Genomic DNA, 20527 nt, shown 5'->3' with positions numbered 1-20527 from the left:
CTATAGCGCCACCTTTTGTCAAAAGTGGGGGGGTTAGTTTTAGCTACAAACACCAAACTCGGTACAAAAAATTGTTCTTATCAAGACGGACAACTTTCTAATTCACAGTCATCAGCTACGATCAACAGGAAGTCAGCTATTTTGATTTGAATGTGGATTTTTTTTTACATTTAGCTGTGAATTAATGCATACTGCTCAGAGGAGAGTAACACTATACACACCAAACTTTGTCTACATGATGCCAAAACATTTTAAACAACTTAAATTGCCAAAGGATTTTGGATAGCTTGAACGGTTTTGTCGTGGTGATTTTTTTAAATGACATAAAAAATGGAATTATTAATTTTCCTGCATTTTTAAATTCCAAACACTTCAAAACCTTTTTTCATACAGAAAAAAAGTCATTCTGAGTAAATATGGATAGTTTCACGACTTTACAACACTGTATGGATAACAGAAAATTAAAAAACTGTCAGACATCTCATCTCACTCTGTCCATCTGTTTGAGTATTATGTGCTGAGACTTACATTGTCTGAGAGAAAATGCGCCCCTACAGGTTCAGTTACCGGACTAAAAAAGGGAGGAGACTGTCTTTTGGTTTCACTTTTAAATCGGTTAAAATACAAATAAATACTTAGATTTAATTCACACTGACCAGCTAAACCAACATATATGATTATTACCGGGTCAGGGCTCATTAATAATTGATGTGTGGTCAGTGATACGTGAGAAACACGAGAGATGAATCACCGCTCTGAGCAGGAGCGTGTGGAATGATGAGCTCAGAAAAAACGAGTTTATTCTTGTTTTATAGCTTTTAAAATTAAAATATTAAAGCGATATTACACAATTCACCAATTAGAACACACCAGGAGCTAAATTCAGATGTTTTTGAACTGTTTGTGTGAAAATGAAATATTCGCTGCTGCCTATCTGAAATCACTGCCTCCGATCAGCGCGCACAGTGTCACAAGTTCAAAACAAACGAATTTATTCTTGTTTAAGAGCTTTTTCAAATAAAATATTGTCATAAATGCACACAATACACCCATTATAACACAACAAGAGCTAAATGCAGGTGTTTGTGACCCGTTTAAGTGTGCAAGACTATTTGAAAGCGCAACTGGCAGAATAACATATATCTCTCTCGAGCTGCAGGATTCTGCCTTTCGTCGTAAGAACGAACACATCACGGACAAGATTATTTCAAAATACATAATAGCTTGGCGAATATAAACGAAAACAGCCACGTGAACATAAACTGTTGAGAAATAAATCTGAAGTGGATCTACTGGATTTTAATATTAAGTGACCGCATATACCAGCTGCTTCTGTCTTCAATTTTAATCTATATAAAAAATTAAACTCATTCATCTTGGCGGCTTTTTTAATGTGTGTACGTATTTATTTATTATTTTGCTCTAACAAGAATTAATCTATATTTAATTAAATCAATTACATTTTATTTTACATTTGATTTGTCCATTTCTGCATCTAAACGCCTAAAAACCTAAAACATGCTCTATATACTATTGTTAGCAATTTCTTTATCGTCCAATTTATCTGGTGTACACACTTTTATTTTCATAATAAACTCGTTTGTTAGATTATACACAGTTATAGTGGTCTATAATAAATATTGACAGGTTTTATTCAAGCTGTTTAGAATGATTGCCGTAGGCTAATTTTTTAAAATGTAAATCCAAAAAACAAAATAAAAAAATAAATAAAATAAAAAATAAATAAATAAAAAACACTGGAAAATAATAACTTGTACTTTTTTATACATTTTGTATAGTTTCATAGTTTATGCATTATAGTTATAAAAACTAACAAATTTAGCCACTCACATAGAAATCTTAGGCCTTATCCTTTTCTGACAGTTTTAGGAATTTTTAAAAATCCTAAAAAACCTTATTTGTGCTGCAAATAATAATTTCAAACTAATTTAAAACTGACCTCTGACATCCTGTGACATGATATTTATTTGAATTTACATAATCTCATGGATGTAACAGTAAATCTGTTCAGCTCACAGATCAAGACTAAGCTGTAATGCAAGCAGAACTTTCACAAATGCTTGTAGGTCAATAAAATAATTACAAAACACTTACAAATCATTTAAGGGATTTGATAACACTGTAAAATAATGTCTAATTTGTTAACATTAGCAAATGCATTGATAACACTTTATAATAACTGCACTCATTAGTAAATAGTCAGTTCATGCTTCATAAAGCCTTGTCCCAATATTAATAGTCAGTAGTAAGCAGTTTATAAATACAGCTATAAATAGCTCATTTATTAAAAAGGAGAGTAAAGGGTCAGTTAACTTCCTATGAAAGAAAAAATAAAAAAAAATAAACAAACAACAACACTGATTGATACAGAAATCAGAAATGTTATTGTGGATTTATGATAAACTCAGCCTGTAAATGAATTCATTCTCTTCTAAGAAGACACAAGTAGTTCACACCAAACTTTTTTTAAAATGAAGCCATATACTGAAGATGTTAAATTGCAAATGGGTTTAGGATACCTTAAATGGTGTGGCCATAGAGATTTATTAAAGTAACATAAAAAAAATACAATAGTTATTTTACTATATCTTTAAAAATTTTAATTCCAACTCTTCATAATTTTTTATATACGTAGAAGTCATCATTTGAAGGAAGCACAGTAAGTTTCATAGCTTTATCATTTTCAAGAGCCAGCATAAAATTAAAACTATCATAACATATAAATCAAGCTTGCAATTCTTAGTACCAATAATGGCCACCAGATGGAGCTATAGGATCACTTTTAAATAATTATTGTAGAAACAAGTATGATTTAAATCATTTATAGAAATCTTTCAAAGAAAAATTGTATGTGAATTGTATGTATTTTATTGATAAAATGACCCTCACTTTATTAGAATAACAAGCTGAAGTATTGTGAACTGTATATTAAGAATAATTCTTTATAGGCTTTATGGACAGATAAGTTTTGAGTGACTCTTGAAGGATCAGCACCACATCCTCTTTTACCACTGTTTAAAGAATGTATCTTACAGTACAGGTGCGGATGAATTTTGAATGGCTTGAATGGTTTTGTCGTGGTGATTTTTTGAAACAACAGTAAAAAAGTAACCAGTAAATGTCTTTTATTTTTTTAAGTGCAGCTTCTAAACACTTCAAAAAAATGTACACATAGAAGACAAGTCATTCTGAGGAAATATGCATAGTTTCATGACTATACAACACTATATGGATGATAGAAAATTAAAAAACTATCATACATCTGATGTCACTCTGTCCCTCTGTCACAGTGGGTAATGTGTGTGTGTGTGTGTATGTGTGTGTGTGTGTGTGTGTGTGTGTGTGCGTGTGTGTGTTAAGTGAATTAGGTGTGAAACTATCAGGGAGCATTTAGTCTCCAGTGCCAACATTTTACAGAACTGCCACTTTCCTGGAGTCTCAGAATTACAATGTGTCAGGTTCTGAGAAATCAAAAATTCCAAAAAATGATTTAATTAGAATACCATGAAGTATTGTGAAATACTATATATTAAGACTTTATATATAGGCTTTATGAACAGATTGGAGTGACTCGTTTAGGACCAGCACCACCTCCTCTTGTCCGATGGTTTGAGGAATATATCTTCCAGAATCCGGGATTAAGATTTAGGAGCTCATTTTTATTCCACCTCCTTTCCTGAAAGTCTGTCTTGCAGAATTGACTAAAAATTAATTTGCAATTATTTTTGTCAGTTCTTCTTGACCTGTTTTTTTTTTCTTCTTCTTTTCTGACCTCATGACCCAGTCAGCATTTTTGTACAATGGTCAAGTCTTAACTTATCAATTTCTGTATTGCATTTGTGTTTGATATTTCTCATGGGTATTTCATAATTTTCGACTTTGAGTTAAAACAGTTTGAGTTAAAACTCTTTTTTATAGCGCATTTCATCTGTAAAAAAAAACATGCCTAATGATTCTGCACACATGAATATAAGGAGTTTTTCTCTTCCAGCTTTCCTGGACTATTGTATAGCACTCATAAATGATTAAATAAAAAATAATGGTAGTTATTAAGATTGATATGGTTTAGAATTGGTAAAATGTGCTTGGAAAAAAACCACAATAAAACAATGTTTTAATGTTTAAGTTTGGAATATTAACTGACATGAATGAATGCTATATAAATATTGTTCATGTTAACATAATGTTTATAATTGAAATCTTATTGTAAAGTGTTACTAAATATATATATATATATATATATATATATATATATATATATATATATATATATATATATATATATATATATATATATATATTGTTCTGTGAATGTGATTTTAAAGTCTAGATGATTTGGATTAACCCTTTAACCGCCATATCCTTTAAAACCTCACTGCCAGAGGGATATTGTGAATGCATGTGCCCGCTGGGCCCAGTTTACCTGATGCCACCGGGGTGGTGATGGCATTGGTGGCTTGAGCCCGCCATCGCTGCTTGCAGCTATATTTTATTAGGGCTCATGCCCGAATGGGCGAAGAGCCCTATTGTTCCCCTAAGGATTATTCTTTTTCTTATTATTATTATTATTAGGGCTCAAGCCTGGAGGGAGAGAGCCCTATTGTTTTCCTTAGGATTATTGGGGCTCAAGCCCAAAGGGCGAGAGGCCTATTGTTTTCCTTAGGATTATTTTTTATTATTATTATTATTATTATTATTATTATTAGGGCTCAAGCCTGGAGGGCGAGAGCCCTATTGTTTTCCTTAGGATTATTTGTTATTATTAGGGCTCAAGCCCGAAGGGGCGAAGAGCCCTATTGTTCTTCTAAGGATTATTAGGGCTCAAGCCCGAAGGGGCGAAGAGCCCTATTGTTCTTCTAAGGATTATTAGGGCTCAAGCCCAAAGGGCGAGAGGCCTATTGTTTTCCTTAGGATTATTTTTTATTATTATTATTATTATTATTATTATTATTTTTTTCCAACGTCTCGGGGGCTTTTGGGGCCCTTAACGTGCTTAAAAAGTCTTGAAAATTGGCACACAGATTGGAACCTGCGGCCATTAGGGCCGGGCAGAGACTGATACACGGGCGTGGCACAGGGGCTCTACAGCGCCCCCTGGAATATGGAGGGCCATATATCATACATTCTTGCTCGTAGACGTATGAAACTCGGTACACATATAAATCTCATCAATCCAAACAACTTTTGTATTGCATATCATAGGCTCCGCCCAACAGGAAGTTGGCTATTTAGGGTTTAGTATTCAAATTTTTCGTCAAAGTTGTGGGGGCTTTTGGGGTCCTTAACATACTCAAAAACTCTTGAAAATTTGCGCACACTTTGGAATCTGTGGCCTTTAGGAGCCTGCAGAGGCTGGGACCCGGGCGTGGCACAGGGGCTCTACGGCGCCCCCTGGAACACAGTCAGAAATGTTGATGTATAGCTCACACATACTTGCACATATTCATAAGAAACTCAGTACACATATAGATCTCATCGTGCCGAACAACTTTCGTATTGCATGTCATAGGCTCCACCCAACAGGAAGTCAGCTATTTAGAGTTATGTAAAAAGCGCATGCTCTGGAATTTGAAATACTTGTCATAGGATTTTTTCTCGATTGCCGCCAAACTCGGTCAACATGATCTCAAGACACTGGGGATGAAAAATTGCCAGGGGATTTTTGATATCTCGAACGGTTTGCTCGTGGCGAGGCGTTGAAATTATGGCGAGAAATGAGAAACAGGAAGTGTCTAATACCATCCACATACATTTCCTGATTTTAATCAAACTTCATCAGATTATTCGTTGTATGATGTCGATCGCATATATGTGACTATTAGGAGTCAAAGTTATAGCGCCACCAACTGGCAGAAGGAAGTGTGTCATTTTCAAAATGATTTGAATTCAGCATCTTATTATTACTTGATTTGCTTCAAACTTCATCAGAATAATGTTAAAACACAGCCGATATAAATCTGCAAGGGGGATATTGATATCTAAAAAATTGTTGCCGTGGCAACATGTCAAACTAGAATACTTCTCAGGTGATTTTGAGGCAAATAACATACTTAGAATTTCACAAAACTCTGAACACACATCAGTATTTCTGATAGGAACTTAAATTGTGAATGGATTTTGGATAGCTTGAATGGTTTTGCCGTGGTGATTTTTTGAAATGACCTTACAAAGGGAATCATTATTGTATTTTTAAATTGCAGCTTCCAAACACGTCAAATAATTTTTTCATACAGATGAAAAAGTCATTCTGAGGAAATATGCATAGTTTCACGACTTTACAACACTGTATGGATAACAGAAAATTAAAAAAACTGTCAGACATCTCATCTCACTCTGTCCCTCTGTTTGAGTATATGTGCTTCAGACTTCCATTGTCTGAGAGAAATAGCGCCCCTACAGGTTCAATTCCCGGACTTTTACTTTCACTTTTAAATCGGTTAAAAATACAAACAAATACTTAGATTTAATTCACACTGACAAGCTAAACCAACATATCTGATTATTACCGGTTCAGGGCTCATGGATAAATTATTTCTGGCCAGAGATACGTGAGAAATAGGAGAGATGAATCACCGCTGTGATCACAAGCGTCTGGAGTAAAGAGCTCAGAGAAAACGAATTTATTCCTGTTTTAAAGCTTTTAAAAATAAATTATTACAGCGATATCACACAATCAACCAATTAGAACACACCAAGAGCTAAATTAAGATGTTTTTGAACTGTTTGTGTGAAAATGAAATATTTGCAGCTGCCTATCTGAAATCACCGCCTCCGATCAGCGCGTACAGTGTCCAGCTCAAAACAAACGAATTTATTCTTGTTTAAGAGCTTTTTTAAATAAAATATTACCACAAATGCACACAATAAACCCATTGTAACACAACAAGAGCTAAATGCAGGTGTTTGTGACCTGTTTAAGTGTGCAAGACTATTTGAAAGCGCGACTGGCAGAATAACATATATCTCTCGAGCTGCAGGATTCTGGCTTTCGTCGTACGAACGAACACATCACGGACAAGATTATTTCAAAACACATAATAGCTTGGCGACTATAAACGAAAACAGCCACGTGAACATAAACTGGATCTACTGGATTTGAATATTAAAGTGACAACATTTACCACTTGCTTCTGTCTTCAATTTTAATCTATATAAAAAAGGAAACTCATTCGACTTGGCTGCTTTTTTAATGTGTGCGTATTTATTTATTTATCTTTTTATACATTTTGTATAATTTCATAGTTTGTGTATTACAATTATAAAAACAAAAATAAAATTAGCCACTCACATAGAAATAGCTTAGGCCTTAACCTTTTTCTGACAGTTTTAGGGATTTTTAAAAATCCAAAAAAAACCTTATTTGTGCTGCAAATAATAATTTCAAACTCATTTGATACTGACCTATGACATCCTGTGACATTATATTTATTTTAATTTACATAATCTCATGGATGTAACAGTAAATCTGTTCAGCTCATAGATCAATACTAAGCTGTAATACAAGCAGAACTTTCACAAATGCTTATGAGTCATTTAAGGATTTGATAACACTGTAAAATAATGTCTAATTTGTTAACATTAGCAAATTCATTGATAACACTTTATAATAACTGCACTCATTATTAAATAGTCAGTTCATGCTTTATAAAGCCTTGTCCCAATATTAATAGTCAGTAGTAAGCAGTTTATAAATACAGCTATAAATAGCTTGTCCTTGGTTTATAAGCACATTTATTAAAAATGAGAGTAAGTTATCTTCCTATGAAAAATAAAAGATAAAAATAAACAAACAACAACACAGATTGATACAGAACTCAGAAATTTTATTGTGGATTTATGATAAAGCCTGCAAATGAATTCATACTCCTACTCATACTACTCCATACTCCTTTTTCAACATGATGCCAATATACTGAGATGTTAAATTGTGAATGGGTTTAGGATAGCTTAAATGGTGTTGCCATAGAGATTTATTAAAGTAACATAAAAAATACAATAGTTATTTTACTATATCTTTACAATTTTTCATTCTAAATCTTCATAATTTTTTATATAAGTAGAAGTCCTCATTTGAAGGAAGCACAGTAAGTTTCATAGCTTTATCACTTTCAAGAGCCAGCATAAAATTTAAACTATCATAACTTATAAATCAAGCTTGCAATTCTTAGTACCTATAATGGCCACCAGAGGGAGCTATAGGATTACTTTTAAATAATTATTGTAGAAACGAGTATGATTTAAATCATTTATAGAAATCTTTCAAAAAAAATAAATTGTATATATTTTACTGATAAAATGACCCTCACTTAATTAGAATAACAAGCTGAAGTATTTTGAACTGTATATTAAGAATAATTCTTAATAGGCTTTATGGACAGATACGTTTTGAGTGACTCTTGAAGGATCAGCACCACATCCTCTTTTACCACTGTTTAAAGAATTAATCTTACAGAATAGGTGTGAATGAATTTTGGATAGCTTGAATGGTTTTGCCGTGATGTTTTTTGAAATAATAGTAAAAAAGGAACCAGTAAATGTCTTTTTATTTTTTTAAAGTGCAGCTTCTAAACACTTTAAAAAAAAAAAAATGTACACATAGAAGACCAGTCATTCTGAGGCATATTTCCTCAGAATGACTGGTCTCATGACCATAGTTTCATGACTATACAACACTATATGGATGATAGAAAATAAAAAAACTATCATACATCTAATGTCACTCAGTCCCACTGACACTGTGGGTAGTGTGTGTGTGTGTGTGTGTTAAGTGAATTAGGTGTGAAACTATCAGGGTGCATTTAGTCTCCAGCGCCAACATTTTACAGAACTGCCACTTTCCTGGAGTCTCCAGAATTACTCGGTGTCGGACTCTGAGAGACTTAAGATTCCAAAAAATGATTTAATTAGAATACCATGAAGTATTGTGAAATACTATATATTAAGTCTTTATATATAGGCTTTATGCACAGATTAGAGTGACTCGTGAAGGACCAGCACCACCTCCTCTTGTTCGATGGTTTGAGGAATATATCTTCCAGAATCCAGGATTAAGATTGAGGAGCTCATTTTTATTCCACCTCCTTTCCTGAAAAGTCTGTCTTGCAGAATTGACTAAAAATTAATCTTCACATTAATTACTAATTATTTTGCAATTATTTTTGTCAGTTCTTCTTGACCTGCTTTTTTCTTCTTCTTTTCTGACCTCATGACCCAGTCAGTATTTTTTTGTACAATGGTCAAGTCTTAACTTATCCATTTCTGTATTGCATTTGTGTTTGATATTTCTCATGGGTATTTCATAATTTTCGACCTTACAGTTTGAGTTAAAAGTCTATTTTAGCGCATTTCATCTGTAAAAGAAAACATGCCTAATAATTCTGCACACATGAATATAAGGAGTTTTTCTCTTCCAGCTTTCCTGGACTATTGTATAGCACTCATAAATGATTAAATAAAAAATAATGGTAGTTATTAAGATTTATATGGTTTGGAATTGGTAAAATGTACTTGGAAAAAAATCACAATAAAACAATGTTTTCATGTTTAAGTTTGGAATATTAACTGACATGAATGAATGCTATATAAATATTGTTCATGTTAACATAATGTTTATAAATGAAATCTTATTGTACAGTGTTACTAATATATATATTGTTCTGTGAATGTGATTTTAAAGTCTAGATGATTCGGATTAACCCTTTAACTGCCGTATCCTTTAAAACCTCACTGCCAGAGGGATATTGTGAATGCATGTGCCCGCTGGGCACAGTTTACCTGATGCCACCGGGGTGGCGATGGCATTGGTGGCTTGAGCCCGCCATCGCTGCTTGCAGCTATATTTATTATTATTATTATTATTTTCCAACGTCTCGGGGGCTTTTGGGGCCCTTAACATGCTTAAAAAGTCTTGAAAATTGGCACACACATTGGAACCTGCGGCCATTAGGGCCGGGCAGAGACTGATACACGGGTGTGGCACAGGGGCTCTACAGCGCCCCCTGGAATGCTGAGGGCCATATATCATACATACTTGCACGTAGACGCACGAAACTCGGTACACATATAGAACTCATCAATACAAACAACTTTCGAATTGCATATCATAGGCTCCGCCCAACAGGAAGTTGGCTATTTGGGGTTTATTATTCATATTTGTCGTCAAAGTTGTGGGGGCTTTTGGGGTCCTTAACATACTCAAAAACTCTTGAAAGTTTGCGCACACTTTGGAATCTGTGGCCTTAAGGAGCCTGCAGAGGCTGGGACCCGGGCGTGGCACAGGGGCTCTACAGCGCCCCCTGGAACACAGTCATAAATGTTGATGTATAGCTCACACATACTTGCACGTATTAATATGAAACTCAGTACACATATAGATCTCATCGTGCCGAACAACTTGCGTATTGCATGTTATAGGCTCCGCCCAACAGGAAGTCAGCTATTTAGAGTTATGTAAAAAGCGTATGCTCTGGAATTTGAAATACTTGTCATAGGTTTTTTACTCGATTGCCGCCAAACTCGGTCAACATGATCTCAAGGCACTGGGGATGAAAAATTGCCAGGGGATTTTTGATATCTCAAACGGTTTGCTCGTGGCGAGGCGTTGAAATTATGGCGAGAAATGAGAAACAGGAAGTGTCTAATACCATCCACATACATTTCCTGATTTCAATCAAACTTCATCAGATTATTCTTTGTATGATGTCGATCGCATATATGTGACTATTAGGAGTCAAAGTTATAGCGCCACCAACTGGCAGCAGGAAGTGTGTCATTTTCAAAATGCTTTGTATTCAGCATCTTATTTTTACTCGATTTGCTTCAAACTTCCTCAGAATAATGTTAAAACACAGCCTATATTAATCTGCTAGGGGGATATTGATTTCTAAAAATATTGTTGCCGTGGCAACATGTCAAACTTGAATACTTCTCAGGTGATTTTAAGGCATATAACATACTTAGAATTTCATGAAATTCAGAACACATATCAGTATTTATGATAACTAGACACTGGCAAAAGTTCATAAGAGGGTGTGGAAGAGGCACTCTATAGCGCCACCTTTTGTCAAAAGTGGGGGGGTTAGTTTTAGCTACAGACACCAAACTCGGTAAAAAAATTGTTCTTATCAAGACGGACAACTTTCTAATTCACAGTCATCAGCTACGATCAACAGGAAGTCAGCTATTTTGATTTGAATGTGGATTGTTTTTTACATTTAGCTGTGAATTAATGCATACTGCTCAGAGGAGAGTAACACTATACACACCAAACTTTGTCTACATGATGCCAAAACATTTTAAACAACTTAAATTGCCAAAGGATTTTGGATAGCTTGAACAGTTTTGTCGTGGTGATTTTTTTAAATGAAAGTAAAAATGGAATTATTAATTGTCCTGCATTTTTAAATTCCAAACACTTCAAAACCTTTTTTCATACAAAAAAAAAGTCATTCTGAGTAAATATGGATAGTTTCACGACTTTACAACACTGTATGGATAACAGAAAATTAAAAAACTGTCAGACATCTCATCTCACTCTGTCCCTCTGTTTGAGTATTATGTGCTGAGACTTACATTGTCTGAGAGAAAATGCGCCCCTACAGGTTCAATTCCTTAAAGGGAAATTCGACTGAAAGGGAGGAGACTCTCTTTTAGTTTCATTTTTAAATCGGTTAAAATACAAATAAATACTTAGATTTAATTCACACTGACAAGCTCAACCAACATATATGATTATTATCAGGTCAGGGCTCATTAATAATTGATGTGTGGTCAGTGATACGTGAGAAACACGAGAGATGAATCACAGCTCTGAGCAGGAGCGTGTGGAATGACGAGCTCAGAAAAACGAGTTTATTTTTGTTTTATAGCTTTAACAAATAAAATATTAAAGCGATATCACACAATTCACCAATTAGAACACACAAAGAGCTAAATTCAGATGTTTTTGAACTGTTTGTGTGAAAATGAAATATTCGCGGCTGCCTATCTGAAATCACTGCCTCCGATCAGCGCGTACAGTGTCACAAGTTCAAAACAAACGAATTTATTCTTGTTTAAGAGCTTTTTAAAATAAAATATTGCCATAAATGCACACAATACACCCATTATAACACAAGAGCTAAATGCAGGTGTTTGTGACCCGTTTAAGTGTGCAAGACTACTTGAAAACGCGACTGGCAGAATATCTCTCGAGCTGCAGGATTCTGCCTTTCGTCGTAAGAACGAACACATCAAGGACAAGATTATTTCAAAATACATAATAGCTTGGCGAATATAAACGAAAACAGCCACGTGAACATAAACTGTTGAGAAATAAATCTGAAGTGGATCTACTGGATTTGAATATTAAGTGACCGCATATACCAGCTGCTTCTGTCTTCAATTTTAATCTATATAAAAAATTAAACTCATTCATCTTGGCTGCTTTTTTAATATGTGTACGTATTTATTTATTATTTTGCTCTAATAAGACTTAATCTATATTTAATTAAATCAATTACATTTTATTTTACATTTGATTTGTCCATTTTTGCATCTAAACGCCTAAAAACCTAAAACATGCTCTATTATACTATTGTTAGCAATTTCTTTATCGTCCAATTTATCTGGTGTACACTTTTATTTTCATAATAAACTTGTCTGTTAGATTATACACAGTTACAGTGGTCTATAATAAATATTAACAGGTTTTATTCAAGCTGTTTAGAATGAATGCAGTAGGCTAATTTTTTTAAATGTAAATCCAAAAAAAAAAAAAAAAAAAAAAAGTTTAAATAAATAAAAAACATTGGAAAAGAATAACTGTTGTACTTTTTTATACATTTTGTATAATTTTATAGTTTATGCATTATAGTTATAAAAACAAATAAATTTAGCCACTCACATAGAAATCTTAGGCCTTATCCTTTTTTGACAGTTTTAGGGATTTTTAAAAATCCTAAAAAACCTTATTTGTGCTGCAAATAATAATTTCAAATTAATTTGATACTGACCTCTGACATCCTGTGACATGATATTTATTTGAATTTACATAATCTCATGGATGTAACAGTAAATCTGTTCAGCTCACAGATCAAGACTAAGCTGTAATGCAAGCAGAACTTTCACAAATGCTTGTAGGTCAATAAAATCATTACAAAACATTTACAAATCATTTAAGGGATTTGATAACACTGTAAAATAATGTCTAATTTGTTAACATTAGCAAATGCATTGATAAAACTTTATAATAACTGCACTCATTAGTAAATAGTCAGTTCATGCTTCATAAAGCCTTGTCCCAATATTAATAGTCAGTAGTAAGCAGTTTATAAATACAGCTATAAATAGCTCATTTATTAAAAAGGAGAGTAAAGGGTCAGTTATCTTCCTATGAAAAAAAATAAATAAATAAAAAATAAACAAACAACAACACAGATTGATACAGAACTCAGAAATGTTATTGTGGATTTATGATAAAATCAGCCTGTAAATGAATTCATTCTCCTCCAAGAAGACACAAGTAGTTCACACCTAACTGTTTTAACATGAAGCCAATATACTGAAGATGTTAAATTGCGAATGGGTTTAGGATACCTTAAATGGTGTGGCCATAGAGATTTATTAAAGTAACATAAAAAAATACAATAGTTATTTTACTATATCTTTAAAATTTTTAATTCCAACTCTTCATAATTTTTTATATACGTAGAAGTCATCATTTGAAGGAAGCACAGTAAGTTTCATAGCTTTATCATTTTCAAGAGCCAGCATAAAATTAAAACTATCATAACATATAAATCAAGCTTGCAATTCTTAGTACCAATAATGGCCACCAGATGGAGCTATAGGATCACTTTTAAATAATTATTGTAGAAACAAGTATGATTTAAATCATTTATAGAAATCTTTCAAAGAAAAATAATATGAATTTTATGTATTTTACTGATAAAATGACCCTCACTTTATTAGAATAACAAGCTGAAGTATTGTGAACTGTATATTAATAATAATTCTTTATAGGCTTTATGGACAGATACGTTTTGAGTGACTCTTGAAGGTTCAGCACCACATCCTCTTTTACCACTGTTTAAAGAATGTATCTTACAGTACAGGTGCGAATGAATTTTGAATGGCTTGAATGGTTTTGTCGTGGTGATTTTTTGAAATAACAGTAAAAAAGTAACCAGTAAATGTCTTTTATTTTTTTAAGTGCAGCTTCTAAACACTTCAAAAAAATGTACACATAGAAGACAAGTCATTCTGAGGAAATATGCATAGTTTCATGACTATACAACACTATATGGATGATAGAAAATTTAAAAACTATCATACATCTGATGTCACTCTGTCCCTCTGTCACTGTGGGTAATGTGTGTGTGTGTGTGTGTGTGTGTGTGTGTGTGTGTGTGTGTGTGTGTGTGTGTGTGTGTGTGTGTGTGTGTGTGTGTGTGTGTGTGTGTTAAGTGAATTAGGTGTGAAACTATCAGGGAGCATTTAGTCTCCAGTGCCAACATTTTACAGAACTGCCACTTTCCTGGAGTCTCAGAATTACAATGTGTCAGGTTCTGAGAAATCAAAGATTCCAAAAAATTATTTAATTAGAATACCATGAAGTATTGTGAAATACTATATATTAAGACTTTATATATAGGCTTTATGAACAGATTAGAGTGACTCGTGAAGGACCAGCACCACCTACTCTTGTCCGATGGTTTGAGGAGTATATCTTCCATAATCCGGGATTAAGATTTAGGAGCTCATTTTTATTCCACCTCCTTTCCTGAAAGTTTGTCTTGCAGAATTGACTAAAAATTAATCTTCACATTAATTCCTAATTATTTTGCAATTATTTTTGTCAGTTCTTCTTGACCTGTTTTTTTTTCTTCTTCTTTTCTGACCTCATGACCCAGTCAGCATTTTTGTACAATGGTCAAGTCTTAACTTATCCATTTCTGTATTGCATTTGTGTTTGATATTTCTCATGGGTATTTCATAATTTTCGACTTTGAGTTAAAACAGTTTGAGTTAAAACTCTTTTTTAGCGCATTTCATCTGTAAAAGAAAACATGCCTAATATTTCTGCACATGAATATAAGGAGTTTTTCTCTTCCAGCTTTCCTGGACTATTGTATAGCACTCATAAATGATAAAAAAAAAATAATGGTAGTTATTAAGATTGATATGGTTTGAAATTGGTAAAATGTGCTTGGAAAAAAATCACAATAAAACAATGTTTTAATGTTTAAGTTTGGAATATTAACTGACATGAATGAATGCTACATAAATATTGTTCATGTTAACATAATGTTTATAAATGAAATCTTATTGTAAAGTGTTACTATATATATATATATATATATATATATATATATATATATATATATATATATATATATATATATTGTTCTGTGAATGCGATTTTAAAGTCTAGATGATTCGGATTAACCCTTTAACTGCCATATCCTTTAAAACTTCACTGCCAGAGGGATATTGTGAATGCATGCACAGTTTACCTGATGCCACCGGGGTGGCGATGGCATTGGTGGCTTGAGCCCGCCATCGCTGCTTGCAGCTATATTTATTATTTATTATTACTTTATCCCCAATTACAGTTCTGTTTAACATAATTATTATATTACAAACACATTCTAAACTATTTTGCAGTCTTGTGTACAAGCTGATGCCTGAAATGTTTCTCTGCAGATTTTAAGACCACAATGTTCTTTATAATGCTGACTTCATGTCTCATGTCTTTTTTTTTGTTTATTAGGGCTCAAGCCCGAAGGGGCGAAGAGCCCTATTGTTCCCCTAAGGATTATTCTTATTAGGGCTCAAGCCCAAAGGGCGAGAGGCCTATTGTTTTCCTTAGGATTATTTTTAGGGCTCAAGCCCAAAGGGCGAGAGGCCTATTGTTTTCCTTAGGATTATTTTTTATTTATTATTATTATTATTATTATTATTATTATTATTATTATTTTTTTCCAACGTCTCGGGGGCTTTTGGGGCCCTTAACGTGCTTAAAAAGTCTTGAAAATTGGCACACAGATTGGAACCTGCGGCCATTAGGGCCGGGCAGAGACTGATACACGGGCGTGGCACAGGGGCTCTACAGCGCCCCCTGGAATATGGAGGGCCATATATCATACATTCTTGCTCGTAGACGTATGAAACTCGGTACACATATAAATCTCATCAATCCAAACAACTTTTGTATTGCATATCATAGGCTCCGCCCAACAGGAAGTTGGCTATTTAGGGTTTAGTATTCAAATTTTTCGTCAAAGTTGTGGGGGCTTTTGGGGTCCTTAACATACTCAAAAACTCTTGAAAATTTGCGCACACTTTGGAATCTGTGGCCTTTAGGAGCCTGCAGAGGCTGGGACCCGGGCGTGGCACAGGGGCTCTACGGCGCCCCCTGGAACACAGTCAGAAATGTTGATGTATAGCTCACACATACTTGCACATATTCATATGAAACTCAGTACACATATAGATCTCATCGTGCCAAACAACTTTCGTATTGCATGTCATAGGCTCCGCCCATCAGGAAGTCAGCTATTTAGAGTTATGTAAAAAGCGCATGCTCTGGAATTTGAAATACTTGTCATAGGTTTTTTTCTCGATTGCCGCCAAACTCGGTCAACATGATCTCAAGACACTGGGGATGAAAAATTGCCAGGGGATTTTTGATATCTCGAACGGTTTGCTCGTGGCGAGGCGTTGAAATTATGGCGAGAAATGAGAAACAGGAAGTGTCTAATACCGTCCACATACATTTCCTGATTTTAATCAAACTTCATCAGATTATTCGTTGTATGATGTCGATCGCATATATGTGACTATTAGGAGTCAAAGTTATAGCGCCACCAACTGGCAGAAGGAAGTGTGTCATTTTCAAAATGATTTGAATTCAGCATCTTATTATTACTCGATTTGCTTCAAACTTCATCAGAATAATGTTAAAACACAGCCGATATAAATCTGCAAGGGGGATATTGATATCTAAAAATATTGTTGCCGTGGCAACATGTCAAACTGGAATACTTCTCAGGTGATTTTGAGGCAAATAACATACTTAGAATTTCACAAAACTCTGAACACACATCAGTATTTCTGATAGGAACTTAAATTGTGAATGGATTTTGGATAGCTTGAATGGTTTTGCCGTGGTGATTTTTTTAAATGACCTTACAAAGGGAATCATTATTGTATTTTTAAATTGCAGCTTCCAAACACGTCAAAGAATTTTTTCATACAGATGAAAAAGTCATTCTGAGGAAATATGCATAGTTTAACGACTTTACAACACTGTATGGATAACAGAAAATTAAAAAAAAACTGTCAGACATCTCATCTCACTCTGTCCCTCTGTTTGAGTATATGTGCTTCAGACTTCCATTGTCTGAGAGAAATAGCGCCCCTACAGGTTCAATTCCCGGACTTTTACTTTCACTTTTAAATCGGTTAAAAATACAAACAAATACTTAGATTTAATTCACACTGACAAGCTAAACCAACATATCTGATTATTACCGGTTCAGGGCTCATGGATAAATTATTTCTGGCCAGAGATACGTGAGAAATAGGAGAGATGAATCACCGCTGTGATCACGAGCGTCTGGAGTAAAGAGCTCAGAGAAAACGAATTTATTTCTGTTTTAAAGCTTTTAAAAATAAATTATTACAGCGATATCACACAATCAACCAATTAGAACACACCAAGAGCTAAATTAAGATGTTTTTGAACTGTTTGTGTGAAAATGAAATATTTGCAGCTGCCTATCTGAAATCACCGCCTCCGATCAGCGCGTACAGTGTCCAGCTCAAAACAAACGAATTTATTCTTGTTTAAGAGCTTTTTTAAATAAAATATTACCACAAATGCACACAATAAACCCATTGTAACACTACAACAGCTAAATGCAGGTGTTTGTGACCTGTTTAAGTGTGCAAGACTATTTGAAAGCGCGACTGGCAGAATAACATATCTCTCGAGCTGCAGGATTCTGGCTTTCGTCGTACGAACGAACACATCACGGACAAGATTATTTCAAAACACATAATAGCTTGGCGACTATAAACGAAAACAGCCACGTGAACATAAACTGGATCTACTGGATTTGAATATTAAAGTGACCACATTTACCACTTGTTTCTGTCTTCAATTTTAATCTATATAAAAAAGGAAACTCATTCGACTTGGCTGCTTTTTTAATGTGTGCGTATTTATTTATTTATTTATCTTTTTATACATTTTGTATAATTTCATAGTTTGTGTATTACAATTATAAAAACAAAAATAAAATTAGCCACTCACATAGAAATAGCTTAGGCCTTAACCTTTTTCTGACAGTTTTAGGGATTTTTTAAAATCCTAAAAAAAACTTATTTGTGCTGCAAATAATAATTTCAAACTCATTTGATACTGACCTATGACATCCTGTGACATTATATTTATTTTAATTTACATAATCTCATGGATGTAACAGTAAATCTGTTCAGCTCACAGATCAATACTAAGCTGTAATGCAAGCAGAACTTTCACAAATGCTTATGAGTCATTTAAGGATTTGATAACACTGTAAAATAATGTCTAATTTGTTAACATTAGCAAATTCATTGATAACACTTTATAATAACTGCACTCATTATTAAATAGTCAGTTCATGCTTTATAAAGCCTTGTCCCAATATCAATAGTCAGTAGTAAGCAGTTTATAAATACAGCTATAAATAGCTTGTCCTTGGTTTATAAGCACATTTATTAAAAATGAGAGTAAGTTATCTTCCTATGAAAAATAAAAGATAAAAATAAACAAACAACAACACAGATTGATACAGAACTCAGAAATTTTATTGTGGATTTATGATAAAGCCTGCAAATGAATTCATACTCCTACTCATACTACTCCATACTCCTTTTTCAACATTATGCCTATATACTGAGATGTTAAATTGTGAATGGGTTTAGGATAGCTTAAATGGTGTTGCCATAGAGATTTATTAAAGTAACATAAAAAAATACAATAGTTATTTTACTATATCTTTACAATTTTTCATTCTAAATCTTCATAATTTTTTATATAAGTAGAAGTCCTCATTTGAAGGAAGCACAGTAAGTTTCATAGCTTTATCACTTTCAAGAGCCAGCATAAAATTAAAACTATCATAACATATAAATCAAGCTTGCAATTCTTAGTACCTATAATGGCCACCAGATGGCGCTATATGATTACTTTTAAATAATTATTGTAGAAACAAGTATGATTTAAATCATTTATAGAAATCTTTCAAAGAAAAATAATATGTATTTTACTGATAAAATGACCCTCACTTAATTAGAATAATATGCTGAAGTATTGTGAACTGTATATTAAGAATAATTCTTCATAGGCTTTATGGACAGATACGTTTTGAGTGACTCTTGAAGGATCAGCACCACATCCTCTTTTACCACTGTTTAAAGAATGTATCTTACAGAACAGGTGCGGATGAATTTTGAATAGCTTGAATGGTTTTGTCGTGGTGATTTTTTTAAATAACAGTAAAAAAGTAACCAGTAAATGTCTTTTATTTTTTTAAGTGCAGCTTCTAAACACTTCAAAAAAAATGTACACATAGAATTTTTTACAGAACTGCCACTTTCCTGGAGTCTCAGAATTACAATGTGTCAGGTTCTGAGAAATCAAAGATTCCAAAAAATGATTTAATTAGAATACCATGAAGTATTGTGAAATACTATATATTAAGACTTTATATATAGGCTTTATGAACCGATTAGAGTGACTCGTGAAGGACCAGCACCACCTCCTCTTGTCCGATGGTTTGAGGAATATATCTTCCAGAATCTGGGATTAAGATTTAGGAGCTCATTTTTATTCCACCTCCTTTCCTGAAAGTCTGTCTTGCAGAACTGACTAAAAATTAATCTTCACATTAATTCCTAATTATTTTGCAATTATTTTTGTCAGTTCTTCTTGACCTGTTTTTTTTTTTTCTTCTTCTTTTCTGACCTCATGACCCAGTCAGCATTTTTGTACAATGGTCAAGTCTTAACTTATCCATTTCTGTATTGCATTTGTGTTTGATATTTCTCATGGGTATTTCATAATTTTCGACTTTGAGTTAAAACAGTTTGAGTTAAAACTCTTTTTTAGTGCATTTCATCTGTAAAAGAAAACATGCCTAATAATTCTGCACATGAATATAAGGAGTTTTTCTCTTCCAGCTTTCCTGGACTATTGTATAGCACTCATAAATGATTAAATAAAAAATAATGGTAGTTATTAAGATTGATATGGTTTGGGATTGGTAAAATGTGCTTGGAAAAAAATCACAATAAAACAATGTTTTAATGTTTAAGTTTGGAATATTAACTGACATGAATGAATGCTATATAAATATTGTTCATGTTAACATAATGTTTATAAATGGAATCTTATTGTAAAGTGTTACTAAAGTTATATATATATATTGTTCTGTGAATGTGATTTTAAAGTCTAGATGATTCGGATTAACCCTTTAAC

The 20527-nt window shown here is 33.4% G+C and overlaps 1 long non-coding RNA gene across 1 annotated transcript in view; it reads right to left on the bottom strand.

Moving 5' to 3' along the window:
• LOC127988449 (uncharacterized) overlaps window positions 1–20527 on the bottom strand; it is a 114477-nt gene that overhangs the window by 30886 nt on the left and 63064 nt on the right. The window lies entirely within an intron of this gene.

This window comes from Carassius gibelio, chromosome A5 (genome assembly GCF_023724105.1).
Source record: "Carassius gibelio isolate Cgi1373 ecotype wild population from Czech Republic chromosome A5, carGib1.2-hapl.c, whole genome shotgun sequence".
Classification (NCBI taxonomy): Eukaryota; Metazoa; Chordata; class Actinopteri; order Cypriniformes; family Cyprinidae; genus Carassius; species Carassius gibelio.
Note: the sequence above shows the minus strand (reverse complement) of the source record. Positions and strands in the feature narration are given on the sequence as shown.